The sequence below is a fragment of the Hyla sarda genome, chromosome 9 (assembly GCF_029499605.1).
Source record: "Hyla sarda isolate aHylSar1 chromosome 9, aHylSar1.hap1, whole genome shotgun sequence".
NCBI lineage: Eukaryota > Metazoa > Chordata > Amphibia > Anura > Hylidae > Hyla > Hyla sarda.
This window is the reverse complement of record NC_079197.1, coordinates 152,164,552-152,180,661: the sequence shown is the minus strand read 5'-3', so window position 1 is coordinate 152,180,661 and position 16,110 is coordinate 152,164,552. Positions and strand designations below refer to the sequence as shown.

The following is a 16,110-nucleotide window of genomic DNA, read 5'->3' as shown; positions in this document are numbered from 1 at the left end:
ACTGAAGCTGGCATGTTCCCTGAGTTTTTCCAGCAAGATGGTGACCACCACATTATGGGTGTCAGGTCCAAACATTCCTAGATGAACAGTTTCCTGGAAAGTGGATTGGTCATTGTGGGCCAGTTGAATGGCCCCCAAGGTCTCCCGATCTGACCCCCTTAGACTTTAATCTTTGGGGTCATCTGAAGGCAGTTGTCCAGGCTGTGAAGATAAGAGATGTGCAGCACCTGAAACTACGGATACTGGAAGCCTGTGCTAGCATTTCTCCTGCGGTGTATATAGTAGTATATAGCAGTATATAGAGAAGAGGGTTGCATTGACAATCCAACACAATGGGCAGCACATTGAACACATTTTATAAGTGGTCAGAAACTTGTAAATAACTCATGAAAGAATATAGTTACGTTTAAACCAAGCACATCATCCCAATAAGTTTGATGTGTCACATGACCCTCTTCCTATTGAAACAACAAAAATTGGATTCAACATGGTCGACTTCACAATGGCCGCCATGGTCATCACCCATCTTGAAAAGTTTCCTCCCTCACATATACTAATGTGCCACAAACAGGAAGTTAATATCACCAATTTTCCCATTTTATTAAGGTGTATCCATATAAATGGTTCACCACATACACAATGGCCCACATTTATCATTGTCTTTAGACAGTTTTTTGTGTTTAAAAAGGGGCAAAAAAAAGGAACAATAGGGTTTTTTCGCCTTTTTGTTTACACATTTCTGCTGATTTAGAGTTGCAATCCACTGATTTTGGCAATACACATGATATAGAAGGGTTTTATCAACTGCGCCTTTTTGTGAAAAGGAGCAAAAAAGGCGCAAAGCCACTGAAAAGTCTCTAAAACTACACCAGCCCAGACATGGCGTAGCTTTTTGGTGTATGGGAAGACAGAAATTTCAGAAAATGTGACCTGCACAAAATTTATCAAATGCTCTTTGACCATATAATAAATTTGGTGATCCTGCACATTACCAGCACACACAAAAAGGTCTAAAAAAAATGCTTCACTTACACTACAACGATAAATGTGGGCCAATATGTCCACTTTATGATGGCATCATAAAGTTGACATGTTTTTACTTTTTGAAGAAATTAGATGTCTTCAAAGTATAGCAGCAATTTTGCAATTTTTCAGGAAAATTTAAAAATAGGAATTTTTTCGGGACCAGTTCAATTTTAAGTGAATTTTGGGGTCTTTATTAGACTTGTGCACTAGAAAAATTTTAGTTTCGTTTTGTTTCGTTTTTTCGTTTTTGAAAAATTTTTCGGTTCGGTAATATTTTCGGTCTTGATTTTTTGGATACATTAGGTATTCGGTGTTCGTTTGATTTTTTCTTTCGGACACATTCGGTATTCGGGTACATTCGGTAAATCTTTTTATTCTTTTTTGGACTTTAGCGATCCTAAAAAATTATGGAGATACCTTTTTTTTTTATTAAAATTTCGTAGGGTACCATTAAAAAATAATAATAAAAAAAGATACAGTAGTGATGGAAAAAAAATTGTATCTAACAAAATGTATCTTTTTTATTATGACATGTTTATTTATTTTTAAACAGGGATCAATTTATGTGAGCGGTTAAAGCACTAAAAATGTAGCCGACAATAATAAAAATGTATTGTGTGCGTGTTTTTCACTTTTTTTTTAAACATATTTTAGGTAGTACTACTACTCCCAGCATGGAACACAGTTCCATGATGGGAGTAGTAGTTACCTGTACTAATTTACAGATGGCAGGGGTCCCTTGCGATCCTCTTGTATAATGTATAGATGCGGCGGACGCTCTTCTATGGTCCCCTGCACTCACGTATATATACAGATATTCATATTTCCCTCAGAGCTGTGATTGGCCAGATGGTTCCAGCCAATCACAGCTCTCTGTGAGAAATAGGAATATGTGTATATATACGGCCGTGCAGGGGACCATAGGAGAGCGGCCGCCGCATCCATACATTATACAGGAGCATCACAGCGGGTGTCAGGAGTGATACCCACAGTGATCTTTCCTTAACTACAAGTACTACTACTCCCAACATGGAGTACACTCTGCTCCATGCTGGGAGCTGTAGTACCTGAATTAATAGACAGATCGCAGCGGGTGTCAGAAGTTACACTCGCTGCGATATGTCTATTAATGCAGGTACTACAGCTCCCAGCATGGAGCAGAGTGTGCTCCATGTTGGGAGTAGTAGTACCTGCAGTAAGGGACAGATTCCAGCGGATGTCACTCCTCCTGACACCCGCTGCGATCGTCCTTATGTGAATGTCGGGATCAGCTGTTCTCAGGGCTACAGAGCCGGGAGAACAGCTGACGCTGAGCCGTAGGTATACATCGTATATCTATTGCCTAGCAAGAACTTACAGTGAGCCTGCAGTGTGTATACAGTATACACATTGCTGGCTCACTTAACCCCTTGCTGAGCTGTGCGCTATGCGCAAGCCCAGCAAGGGAATAGTTAACTTACACTGCTGGACAGTGTAGGTTAATCCTTTGAGCGGTATACACAATATACAGGTATCTATAGATAGCTGTTTAACCCCTTCCCGACCTATGACATACCTGTACGTCATGAGTGGCAAGGTGTTCCCGACCCATGACATACAGGTACGTCATGAACATTTTTGCTGCTACTCGCGGCATCCCGCAGCGCCCGGTAAGATGGTGGCTATCACTGATAGCCAGCCATCTTACCGTGCGACCACGGGGGGTTTCATCCCCCAGCCCCCCCAGCGATCGCTGCTATCAGCTAGTCAAATCTGACTAGCTGATAGCAGCGTTTCGCTATCAGAATACTTAGCAGCGCGGTGTGTGAGTTCCGATCACAGGGATCGGGACACACACCGCTCTGCTAAGTGTCCCTTACCCGTCCCCCGGCATCACTTACCCGGCCATGCGGTGTCCCGAGCGGCCCCGGCGCGAGCGACGTCCTCCAGGCGGTCCCGGCGGCGCTGCGTCCCGGCGGTGAGTTTCCGGCAGCCGGGCGGCATCTTCATTGGCAGCAGTGAGATCGCCGTAAAGCGATCTCACTGCTGCCTTTGGGAGTTTCAAAACTGAAACTCCCAGCATGCCCAGACAGCCTTTGGCTTTCTGTGCATGCTGGGAGTTGCAGTTTTGCAACATCTGGAGGTCCGCAGTTTGGAGACCACTGTATAATGGTCTCCAATCTGTGCTCCCAACTAGTGTGCCTCCAGATGTTGCAAAACTACAAATCTCAGCATGCTCAGTCTGTCAGGCATGCTGGGAGTTGTAGTTCTCTAACATCTGGAAGAGCACAGATTGGAGACCATTATACAGTGGTCTCCAAACTGTGGACCTCCAGATGTTGCAAAACTACAACTCCCAGCATACCAGACTGCCCAAGCATGCTGGAAGTTGTAGTTCGGCAACATCTGATCCTTCAGATATTGCCAAACTACAACTTCCAGCATGCCTGGGCAGTCTGGGCATGCTGGGAGTTGTAGTTTTGCAACAACTGGAAGCACACTAGTTGGGAAACATTGTCCGTTTCCTACCTCAGTGCCTCCAGCTGTTGCAATTGTTGCAAAACTAGACAGACCATGCATGCTGGGAGTTGTAGTTTTGCAACAGCTGGAGGAAACACTAAGTTTGGTTGCAAAACACCTGAAAGTTTATTACTTAACTTAGTGTTTCCAAACCAGTGTGCCTCCAGCTGTTGCAAAACTACAACTCCCAGCATGCACGGACAGCCAAAGGGCATGCTCGGAGTTTGCAACAGCTGGATGTTTGCCCCCTCCCCCCAATGTGAATGTACAGGGTACACTCACATGGGCGGAGGTTTGCAGTGAGTGCTGCAGCTCAAACTCCCAGCAACAAACTTGCTGTGAACCTCTGCCCATGTGACTGTACCCTAAAAACACTACACTAACACTAACCTAAAATAAAAAGTAAAAAACACTACATATACACATAACCCTACACAGCCCCCCTCCCCAATAAAAATGAACAACGTCTGGTACGCTACTGTTTCCAAAACGGAGCCTCCAGCTGTTGCAAAATAACAACTCCCAGTATTGCCGGACAGCCATTGACTGTCCAGGCATGCTGGGAGTTTTGCAACAGCTGGAGGCACCCTGTTTGGGAATCATTGGCATAGAATACCCCTATGTCCACCCCTATGCAAATCCCTAATTTGGGCCTCAAATGCGCATGGCGCTCTCTCACTTGGAGCCCTGTCGTATTTCAGGGCAACAGTTTAGGGCCACATATGGGGTATCTCCGTACTCGGGAGAAATTGCCTTACAAATTTTGGGGGGCTTTTCTTCTTTAGCCCCTTATGAAAAGGTGAAGTTGGGGTCTACACCAGCATGTTAGTGTAAAAAAAGAATTTTTTTACACTGACATACTGGTGTTGACCTATACTTTTCATTTTCACAAGAGGTAAAAGGGAGAAAAGACCCTCTAAATTTGTAATGCAATTTCTCCCGAGTACGGAGATACCCCATATGTGGGCGCAAAGTGCTCTGGGGGCGCACAACAAGGCCCAGAAGGGAGAGTGCACCATGTACATTTGAGGTGATTTGCACAGGGGTGGCTGATTGTTACAGCAGTTCTGACAAACGCAAAACAATAAATATCCATATGTGACCCCATTTTGGAAACTACACCCCTCACGGAATGTAATAAGGGGTGCAGTGAGAATTTACACCCCACTGGCGTATGACAGATTTTTGGAACAGTGGTCTGTGAAAATAAAAAATAAAATGTTTCATTTGCACAGTCCACTGTTTAAAATATCTGTCAAACGCCAGTGGGGTGTAAATGCTCACTGCAACCCTTATTAAATTCCATGAGGGGTGTAGTTTCCAAAATGGGGTCACATGTGGGGGGTCCACTGTTCTGGCACCATAGGGGCTTCCTAAATGGGACATGCCCCCCAAAAACCCTTTCAGAAAAACTCAGTCTCCAAAATCCCATTGTCACTCCTTCCCTTCTGAGCCCTCTACTGCGCCCGCCGAACACTTGACATACACATATGAGGTATTTCCTTACTCGAGAGAAATTGGGTTACACATTTTAGGGTGATTTCTCTCCTTTTACCCCTTGTAAAAATTCAAAAATTGGGTCTACAAGAACATGCGAGTGTAAAAATTGAACATTTTGAATTTTCTCCTTCACTTTGCTGCTATTCCTGTGAAACACCTAAAGGGTTAAAACACTTACTGAATGTCATTTTGAATACTTTGGGGGGTGCAGTTTTTATAATGGGGTCATTAATGGGGTATTTCTAATATGAAGACCCTTAAAATCCACTTCCAACCTGAACTGGTCCCTGAAAAATTACGATTTTGAAAATCTTGAGAAAAATTGGAAAATTGCTGCAGAACTTTGAAGCCCTCTGATGTCTTCCAAAAGTAAAAACTTGTCAATTTTGTTATGCAAACATAAAGTAGACATATTGTATATGTGAATCAATATGTAATTTATTTGGAATATCCATTTTCCTTTCAAGCAGAGACTTTCAAAGTTCGAAAAATGCAAAATTAGATAAATTTTCATGAAATTTTTTGATTTTTACCAAGAAAGGATGCAAATATCAGTGAAATTTTACCACTAACAAAAAGTAGAACATGTCACGAAAAAATAATCTCGGAATCTGAATGATAAGTAAAAGCATTCCAGAGTTATTAATGCTTTAAGTGAGAGTGGTCAGATTTTCAAAAAATGCCCAGGTCCTGAAGGTGAAAATGGGCTGGGTCATGAAGGGGATATAGTGTATACAGAAGACAAAGTCTGCTTACTTCCCTCGAGTATCGGGCAGGTCCGTGTAGCTCCACCCCTAATGATGACATCATTAGGGGGTGGAGCTACAGAAGGGAACAAGGTTAGTTAATCTGAAGCGCTGTTCACATTGCCCGTTATGTGAACAGACCCTTCTGGCAGTGTCTACCCAGGCTCCAGCTGCTGCTAAACTACAACTCCCAGCATGCCCAGACAGTCTTCTGGGCATGCTGGGAGTTGTAGTTTTGCACCAATTGGTGGCTCCCTGTTTGGGTAGACATTGCATCATGGGTGCTCTCCCCAGCGGACAGCGCCAAAAATGTCATAACCAATTTTTTGTGTTTTTTTTCTTCTCGTTTCAGATCCGTGTATGCAGAGGATTACTGCGGATTCGATAAATTACGGTGGATTATTTTTTTTCTTTTAATAAAATGGTTAACGAGGGCTGTGGGGGAGTGTTTTTTTAAATAAAATAATTTTTCCAATGTGTTGTGTTTTTTTTTTATTGAATTTTCAAGCTTAGTAGTGGACGCTGTCTTATTGACTGAATCCATTACTAAGCCAAGGCTTAGTGCTAGCCCCAAAAACAGCTAGCGCTAACCCCCAATTATTACCCCGTTACCCACCGCCACAGGGGTGTCGGGAAGAGCCGGTACTAACAGGCTCGGAGTGTAAAAAATGGCGCTCCTGGGCCTAGGCGGTAACAGGCTGGCGTTATTTAGGCTGGGCAGGGCCAGTAACAATGGTCCTCGCCCACCCTGGTAACGTCAGGCTATTGCTGTTTGGTTGGTATTCTGCTAAGAATGAAAATACGGGGAACCCTATACGTTTTTTTATTATTATTTAAATAAATAAATAAAAAAACGCATAGGGTTCCCCGTATTTTCATTCTCAGCACAATCCATCGAATCTGTCGTAATCCTCTGCATACACGGATCTGAAACGACAAGAAAAAAAACACAAAAAAATGGTTATGACATTTTTGGCGCTGTCTGCTGGGGAGAGCACCCATGATGCAATGTCTACCCAAACAGGGAGCCACCAATTGGTGCAAAACTACAACTCCCAGCATGCCCAGACAGCCTTTGGCTGTCTGGGCATGCTGGGAGTTGTAGTTTAGCTACAGCTGGAGTCTCCCTGTCTGGGTAGACACTGCCAGAAGGGTATGTTCACATTATACAAAACGGACAATGTGAACAGAGCTTCAGATTAACTAGCCTAGTTCCCTTCTGTAGCTCCGCCCCCTAATAACATCATCACTAGGGGGCGGAGCTACACAGACCTGCCCGGTACTCGAGGGAAGCAAGCGGACTTTGTCTTCTGTATACACTATATACAGCTATCTATAGATAGCTGTATATAGTGTATACCGCCCAAAGGGTTAACCTACACTGTCCAGCAGTGTAAGTTAACTCATCCCTTTTTTTTTTTTTTTAAAGCCGAGGAACGTGCTTTCGATTCACCCAAAGTGCAAGAAAAAGTGCAAACGTGTTACACTAAAAAAAAAACGTGCACAAAGGATGCAGTCTATCGCAAGCCCCTCTCTGATAGGAGAGAGGCCCCCCAACAAACCTTACCCTTCGCCTCCGGACCAAAAGGTACCTGCGAGGTTCCAGGTTCGATGTCCCTTTTCGCCGAAGCTACTAGGGGACCACAAATGCTCCCGGCATCCCCCTTGGCGTTAGCCAAGGTATCTGCCCACAGAGCCGATAACGGTAGGTACCCTGCCAAAGCAGGAGTACCCGGGGTGTTTGCAGGGAGGTGCGGAACCTAATGGCCACACACACCTCCCCTAGACCGCCAGGAGGGACACCCAGAAGGGCTACCGCATCCTGACAAATCCTGTGAACACACAACACGCAAAAAGTGACACAGTGAGACAAAAAATAAATAAATAAGTGAATGTGTGCAGATATACTGCCCGGACATCCGGCCGGATCTATAAAAATGTATCTGATCCTAGCCAGAAGGCCGGGAATCAAGAGGTGAGTGCCACAAGGTGAAGAGATTATGGTGCCCGTGCTTCAACTCAGTGAGTCTATCCTCCCAGTGAGTTTCGGCACCTCGGGGTCACCACTCCCCGAGGCACAAAAGTACCTCGGCTCTAGACCCTCTCAGCCTCATGGCGAGACCCGGAGGGAACAGGTCACATCGGGGCAGCCGTCGAACTGATTCCTCAGAACCAGCCCCGGAAAGCCCTGGTACACCTGCATCCTCCATGCAGCACCCATCCCCACCAGCATGAAAACTGATAAGAACAGATACTACACTTGATCTTAGCCAAAAGGCCGAGAAGCGAAGTTAACTCATCCCTTGCTGGGCTTGTGCATAGCACACAGCTTAGCAAGGGGTTAAGTGAGCCAGCAATGTGTATACTGTATACACATTGCAGGCTCACTGTAAGTTCTTGCTGGACAGTAGATATATGATGTATACCTACCGCTCAGCGTCAGCTGTTCTCCCGGCTCTGTAGCCCTGAGAACAGCTGATCCTGACATTCACATCAGGAGGATCGCAGCGGGTGTCAGGAGGAGTGACATCCCTGGGATCTGTCCCTTACTGCAGGTACTAATACCCCCAACATGGAGCACACTCTGCTCCATGCTGGGAGCTGTAGTACCTGCATTAATAGACATATCGCAGCGAGTGTAACGTCTGACACCCGCTGCGATCTGTCTATTAATGCAGGTACTACAGCTCCCAGCATGGAGCAGAGTGTACTCCATGTTGGGAGTAGTAGTACTTGTAGTAAAGGAAAGATCACTGCGGGTATCACTCCTGACACCCGCGGTGATGCTCCTGTGTAATGTATAGATGCGGCGGCCGCTCTCCTATGGTCCCCTGCACGGCCGTATATATACACATGTTCCTATTTCTCACAGAGAGCTGTGATTGGCTGGAACCATCTGGCCAATCACAGCTCTGCGGGAAATATGAATATGTGTATATATACGTGAGTGCAGGGGACCATAGAAGAGCGGCCGCCACATCTATACATTATACAAGAGGATCGCAAGGGACCCTGGAGATCTGTCAATTAGTACAGGTAACTACTACTCCCATCATGGAACAGTGTGTTCCATGCTGGGAGTAGTAGTACTACCTAAAAATGTAAAAAAAAGTGAAAAACACGCACGCACTACATTTTTATTATTGTCGGCTACATTTTTAGTGCTTTACCCGCTCACATAAATTGATCCCTGTTTAAAAATTTATAAACATTTCATAATAAAAAAGATAAATTTCGTTAGATAAATTTTTTTCCATCACTACTGTATCTTTTTTATTAGGGATGCACCGATATATCGGCAGCCGATACATATCGGCCGAAAATAGCCATTTTGGGGAAATGCCGAAACAACAAAAAATTTGCCGATAATGACCACCTCCCCTGCCCGCCCACAGCACAAGTTCCAAACACTGCACCGGCCGCAACATCTGTGGCTGCAGGCGGGGGCTGGCCAGAGCATATAAAAACTAATACTGTATGTATACTAAAAACCAGGGGGCCTCCAGCTGTTGTGAAACTACAACTCCCAGCATGCCCGGATCGGCAAAGTCTGTCCGGGCATGCTGGGAGTTGTAGTTTCACAACAGCTGGAGGCCCCCTGGTTTTTAGTATACAGTATTAGTTTTTATATGCTCTGGTCGGCCCCCGCCTGCAGCCACACACGGGAGCCGGCCCGGGCACATAAAAAGAAGTATTCCTATCCCGGACATCCCTGTGTCTCGAAAAATCTTTTCGGGACATAAGGATGTCTGCCGGTCACTCACCATTCCCCGGCGTCCTCCTGCTATCCTCCTTCTGTCCCTCGCTTCTCCCCCTCTATGGTTGTACGCACGGGACGTCACTGACGTCCCGTGCGTACAACCATAGAGACGCAGGAGGACCGCAGGATAGTCGCAGGAGAACGCGCGCTGGCCGGGGCCTGGTAAGTGACCGCGTCATCTTCTTCAGTGTTCTGGTCACCGCTTCCCCGGTCCCGGCACCTACTGCTATGGTTCATAGGCCATAGCAGTAGATGTGACCCCGGGCCGGAGGAGCGGTGGCCGTATCACTGTGGGGGCAGCAGTACAGACATACAGCCTCCAGCCATACACTGTATATGGCTGGAAGCTATATGTCTGTGGGGGGAAGATGCCTACTATTGTGGGGGAACTGCTGACCTAATGTGGGGGGGAGCTGCCTAATATTGTTGGGGGGGAGCTGCCTAATATTGTTGTGGGGGAGCTGCCTGCAAATGTGGGGGGAGCTGCCTAATATTGTTGGGTGGAACTGCCTACTATTGTGGGGGGAACTGCCTACTATTGTGGGAGGAGGGACTGCCTACTATTGTGGGGGGAACTGCCTACTATTGTGGAGGGGAGCTACCTACAAATGTGGGGGGAGCTGCCTAATATTGTTGGGGGGAACTGCCTAATATTGCTGGGGGGAGCTGCCTAATATTGTGGGGGAACTGCCTACTATTGTGGGGAACCTGCCTACTATTGTGGGGGAACTGCTGACCTAATGTGGGGGGGAGCTGCCTACAAATGTGGGGGGAGCTGCCTAATATTGTTGGGGGAGCTGTCAATATTGTGGGGGAACTGCCTACTATTGTGGGGAACCTGCCTACTATTGTGGGGGAACTCCTGACCTAATGTGGGGGGGAGCTGCCTACAAATGTGGGGGGAGCTGCCTAATATTGTTGGGGGAGCTGTCAATATTGTGGGGGAACTGCCTACTATTGTGGGGACCTGCCTACTATTGTGGTGGAAATGCTGACCTAATGTGGGGGAGCTGCCTACTATTGTGGCGGAACTGCTACTATTGTTGGGGAGCTGCCTACTATTGTTGGGGAGCTGCCTATTAATGTGGGGGAGCTGCCTACTATTGTGGGGGAGCTGCCTACTATTGTGGGGGAGCTGCCTATTAATGTGGGGGAACTCCCGACCTAATGTGGGGGAGCTGGCAATCTAATGTGGGGGAATCTAATCTAATCTAATGAGCGGAGCGCTGCATTTTACCAGAAGACGGGGAGAAGTAATTTTCGGTTTCGGTATTGGTTTCAGCCGGACATTTTTTTTTTTTCGGTTTCGTTTCGGTTTTGAAATTTCCATTTCGGTGCACCTCTATTTTTTATTATTATTTTTTAATGGTACCCTACGAAACTTTAATAAAAAAGGTATCTCCATAATTTTTAAGGATCGCTAAAGTCCAAAAAAGAATAAAAAGATCTACCGAATGTACCCGAATACAGAATGTATCCGAAAAATCAAACCGTACCTGTAGACTTTTTATTATTTTTGTTATTAGAATGAATTCTTTACATTTGTTTACGGATAACTAATGCATTTGTTATTAACCGCATGCATTCGGTAAATAACGAATGCATTCGTTATTGTGCTATTCGTATTATCGTGGTTATTCAGTAGTGTTCAAAATATGTTTTCGTGCATTCGGATCGGTCCGAATGCCCGAAAACGGTAAAGTTCAGTAAATTAGATATTCGTGCCGAACCGAATTGCACGTCTAGTCTTTATGTTAGAAATGCCCCATAATGGACTCCATTATGAAAACCGCACCAATCAAACTATTCAAAATGACATTCACAAAGTTTGTTATTGCTTTAGGTGTTTCACATGAATAGCAGCAATTTGGAGGAGAAAATTCAAAATCTACAATTTTTACACTAACATGTTCTTGTAGCCCCACTTGTTTCATTTTTACAAGGGATAAAAGGTGAAAAAGACCCCCAAAATGTGTAAACCAATTCATCTCGAGTAAGGAAATACCTCACATGTGTATGTAAAGTGCTCTGTGGGTGCACTACAGTGCTCAGAAGGGAAGGAGCGACAAGGGGCTTTTGGAGAGCAGATTTTGCTGAACTAGTTTTTGGGGGGCATGTCTCATTTAGAAAGCTCCCATGGTGCCAGAAGAGAACCCCCCCCCCCTCCCTATTTGAGAATCTACCCCCCTCAAGGAACATAACAAGGGGTACAGTTTTGAAGTGAATTTTAGGGTCTTTATGTTAGAAATGCCCATAATGGACTCCATTATGAAAACTGCACCCCTCAAACTATTCAAAATGACATTCAGAAAGTTTATTATTGCTTTAGGTGTTTCACAGGATTAGCAGCAATTTGTAGGAGAAAATTCTAAATCTACATTTTTACACTAACATGTTCTTGTAGCCCCACTTGTTTCATTTTTACAAGGGATAAAAGGTGAAAAAGACCCCCAAAATGTGTAAAACAATTCATCTCGAGTAAGTGCTCTCAGGGTGCACTACAAGGCTCAGAAGGTAAGGAGCGACCAGGGGCTTTTGGAGAGCAAATTTTGCTGAACTAGTTTTTGGGGGGCATGTCTCATTTAGGAAGCCCCCAGGGTGCCAGAACAGCAACCCCCCCCCCCCCATGGCACACTATTTGGGAAACTACCCCCTCAAGGAACGTAACAAGGGGTACAGTGAGCCTTAATATCCCACAGGTGGTTGAAGAACTTTCATTAAAGTGGGATGTGAAAATGAAAATTAGATTTTTTTCACTAAAATGCTGGTGTTACCCCAAATTTTTCATTTTCACGAGGTGTGATAGGAGGAAATGTCTCCCAAAATTTGTAACCCCATTTCCCTTGAGTAAGGAAATATCTCATATGTGCATGTAAAGTGCTCTGTGGGCGCAGTAGGGGTTCAGAAGGGAAGGAGCGACATTGGGCTTCTGGAGAGCAAATTTTGCTGAAATGATTTTTGGGGGACATGTCACGTTTAGGAAGCCCCTATGGTGCCAGAACAGCAACTCCCCCCCACCCCACATGGCATACTATTTGGGAAACTACACCCCTCAAGGAACGTAACAAGGGGTACAGGCGGCCTTAAAATCCCATAGGTGATTGATTGATGAGTTGTCGTTTAAGTGGGATGTGAAAATAAAAATATTTCACTAAAATGCTGGTGTTTTTATTTTCACAAGGGGTAAGAGGAGAAAAAGCCCCCCAAAATTTGTAACCCCATTCCTTCTGAGTATGGAAATATCCCATGTGTAGATGTAAAGTGCTCTGCGGGCGAACTACAATGCCCAGAAGAAATGGTGTTACAAATTTTGGGGTCTTTTTCTCCATTTGCCTCTTGTGAGAGTGAAAAGTATGGGGCAACACCATCATGTTAGTGTAAAAAATAAAAAAAATTACACCGACATGCTGGTATAGACCCCCAACTTTTTCTTTTCATAAGGGGTAAAAGGAGAAAAAGCCTCCAAAATTTGTAACACAATTTCTCCCAAGTACAGTAATACCCCATATGTGGCCCATATCTGTTGCCTTGAAATACGACAGGGCTTCAGAGTGAGAGAGTGCCATGCGCATTTGAGGCCTAAATTACGGTTTGCATGGGGGCGGACCCGGATGTAAGCATTACACTTGCCTTCGCCACCAATACCCTACAGCAGTGTTTCCCAAACAGGGTGCCTCCAGTTGTTGCAAAACTCCCAGCATGCCTGGACAGTCAATGGCTATCCGGCAATACTGGGCGTTGTTGTTTTGCAACAGCTGAGGGCTCAATTTTAAAAATGGTGCCATACTTGACGTTTATCATTTTAAATTGGGGGGGGGGGGTCACTGTGTAAGGATGTGTATATATGAAGTGTTTTACCCTTTATTTTGTGTTAGTGTAGTGTTTTTAGGGTACATTCACACAGGCGGGGTTCACAGTGAGTTTTCCGCTGGGAGTTTGAGCTGCGGCGGAAAATTTGCCGCATCTCAAGCTTGCAGCGGGAAACTCACTGTATACCCCAACCGGTGTGAATGTACCCTGTACACTCCTATGGAGGGGGGGGGGAACCTCCAGTTGTTGCAAAACTACAACTCCCAGCATGCACTGACCATGTATGCTGGGAGTTGTAGTTTTGCAATAGCTGAAGGCACACGGGTTCTCAGTGTTTTCCCACTAGTGTGCCTCCAGCTGTTGGAAAACTACCAAAACTACAACTCACAGCATGCAGAAGGGCAGCTGGAAGTTTGAGTTATGCAACAGCTGGATGGATACAGTTTGGAGACCACTGTGTAGTTGTCTCCAAACTGTGGCCCTCCAGATGTTGCAAAACTACAACTCCCAGCATGCCCAGACTGTCCAGGCATGATGGGAGTTGTAGTTCGGCAACATCTGAGGGGCCAGATGTTGCCGAACTACAACTCCCAGCATGCCTAACTGTCTGGGCTTGCTGGGAATTGTAGTTTTGTAACATCTGGAGGGCCACAGTTTGGAGATCACTGTGTAGTGGTCTCCAAACTGTGGCCCTCCAGATGCTGCAAAACAACAAATCTCAGCATTCCAAGACTGTCCAAGCATGCTGGGAGTTGTAGTTCTGCAACATCTGGAGGAACATGTCTCCTGCCACCGCTGATCTCTCCTGCCGACCCTTTACTGGTTCCCCCAGCTCTGCCCAGATCACCATTGGATCGCAGAGCAGGGGAGCAAACCTTTGAACCCTCACCCCATCTGCTATTGGTCGGTCGTTTGCAACCGACCAATGGAAGGGGGTAGGAGGAGATGGCACACCTGCCACCTCACTCATATCCTTTAGGATTATTTTCCGGGCGATCGGGTCACCAGAGACCCGATCAGCCCAGAAAAACCGCAATTCGCCAGTCAGAATTGACCGGCAAATCACCGTTATGGGGGTGGGGGGGTCTAAGGATGCCTCTAGGCATTGCCACAGGCATCCTGTTCTGATCACCACCTGGCAAACTTCAGTGATCAGAAATACAGAGGGTGTACAGGTACACCCTCCGTCCCCAAAAGGATAAGAAAGGGGATGAAAACTTCAAACAAGTGCCACTGAGACGACGAAGAGACTCAAAAATTAAATTTTCAGATCAGAAGTCAGAGGCCTTATCCATTTGGCCACGTGGTGTTAACAGCTAGTTTTCTGTTAAGGATTTTGAACCACTTTAAAGCGATCCAAGATTAACTACAATGTGTAAAAGATGTACACAGAGAGAAAATCGAGTTCAAACAACTCCTTAATTAAAATCATAATTTTCTTGATACAATTTAAAAAACATTGTAAACAGACGCCAATACTTGGAGATGGGATTAAGGTTAGATTCAAGTACAAAAAATAGGGCTACTGCCAGCTGCAATGGGCTAACATATAATATGGTGTAAAAAATATAATCAATATGGTATCTCAGTCTCTAAGAGAACTGCACTGCACATAAATTATTACTACTAAAGTGCTCTATATACTGTATTTACAATATACTCTGACCACAATTGTGGGTATTTTTGAATATAAATTAGTGCAAACAAGTGCCAAAGTAAGTTGCAACTCAAATGTGCATATACATACAAAGATAAAATATTGCGCAATAATAGTATGACAATATAATAGTAGCACAAGCACTTATCTATGGATCCATGCAGACTGCAGAGAGACACAGAGACTGGTAAAATAAAGTGCATATAGTAAGCTTACCCATATTAAGCTGCAGAGCCCTGACCCCTACGATCTTTTCGGTTTCCCTTTATCAAGAGGTACCTGAATTGTGGTCAGAGTATATTGTAAATACAGTATATAGAGCACTTTAGTAGTAATAATTTATGTGCAGTGCAGTTCTCTTAGAGACTGAGATACCATTTTGATTATATTTTTTACACCATATTATATGTTAGCCCATTGCAGCTGGCAGTGGCCCTATTTTTTTGTACTGGAATCTAACCTTAATCCCATCGCCAATTCTTGGCGTCTGTTTACAATGTTTTTTAAATTGTATCAATAAAATTATGATTTTAATTAAGGAGTTGTTTGAACTCGATTTTCTCTCTGTGTACATGGTATTATGAGTTCTCCTGTGTCTATGCAGGAATTAGTGTGCCCCCGACTGTATGCCATAGAGGCAAGGCGTGATCACGCATGTTTTATGCTAGAACCTGTATTAATTAATGTGTAAAAGATTATTTTAACTTATCGCTGATCTCCCACTTCTGAAAAAAAAAGATTGCTGTTTCTCTCTCTAATGAAAAAACATTGATATGCTTCATCCTCCGACAATAACAAAGGGATATTTAACATTTTTAGTGTTCCCAGGGGGAAGAGGAAAAGATTTGGGAGTTGAGTTTGTCAGGATGGCCGAGTGGTCTAAGGTGCCAGACTCAAGAGTAGTTTCTTCCCCATACTTGGGTGTTCTTGTCTCCACATGGAGGTGTGGGTTCAAATCCCACTTCTGACAATGCACTTTTGGCCTAAGACACGGTCACGTGCCTCTAACTCATATTTTACATTTAGGAGTCATGAAAGCACATTCTTACAAACTTTAAAAGAGCAGATGAACACATCAACCAAGTGCCACTGCGACCACGAAGGGACTCGAA

The 16,110-nt window shown here is 44.8% G+C and overlaps 1 pseudogene; it reads right to left on the bottom strand.

The window, feature by feature from the left end:
- Positions 1-7,901: 7,901 nt before the first annotated feature.
- LOC130292082 (U2 spliceosomal RNA) lies at positions 7,902-8,061 on the bottom strand (annotated as a pseudogene).
- Positions 8,062-16,110: the final 8,049 nt, after the last annotated feature.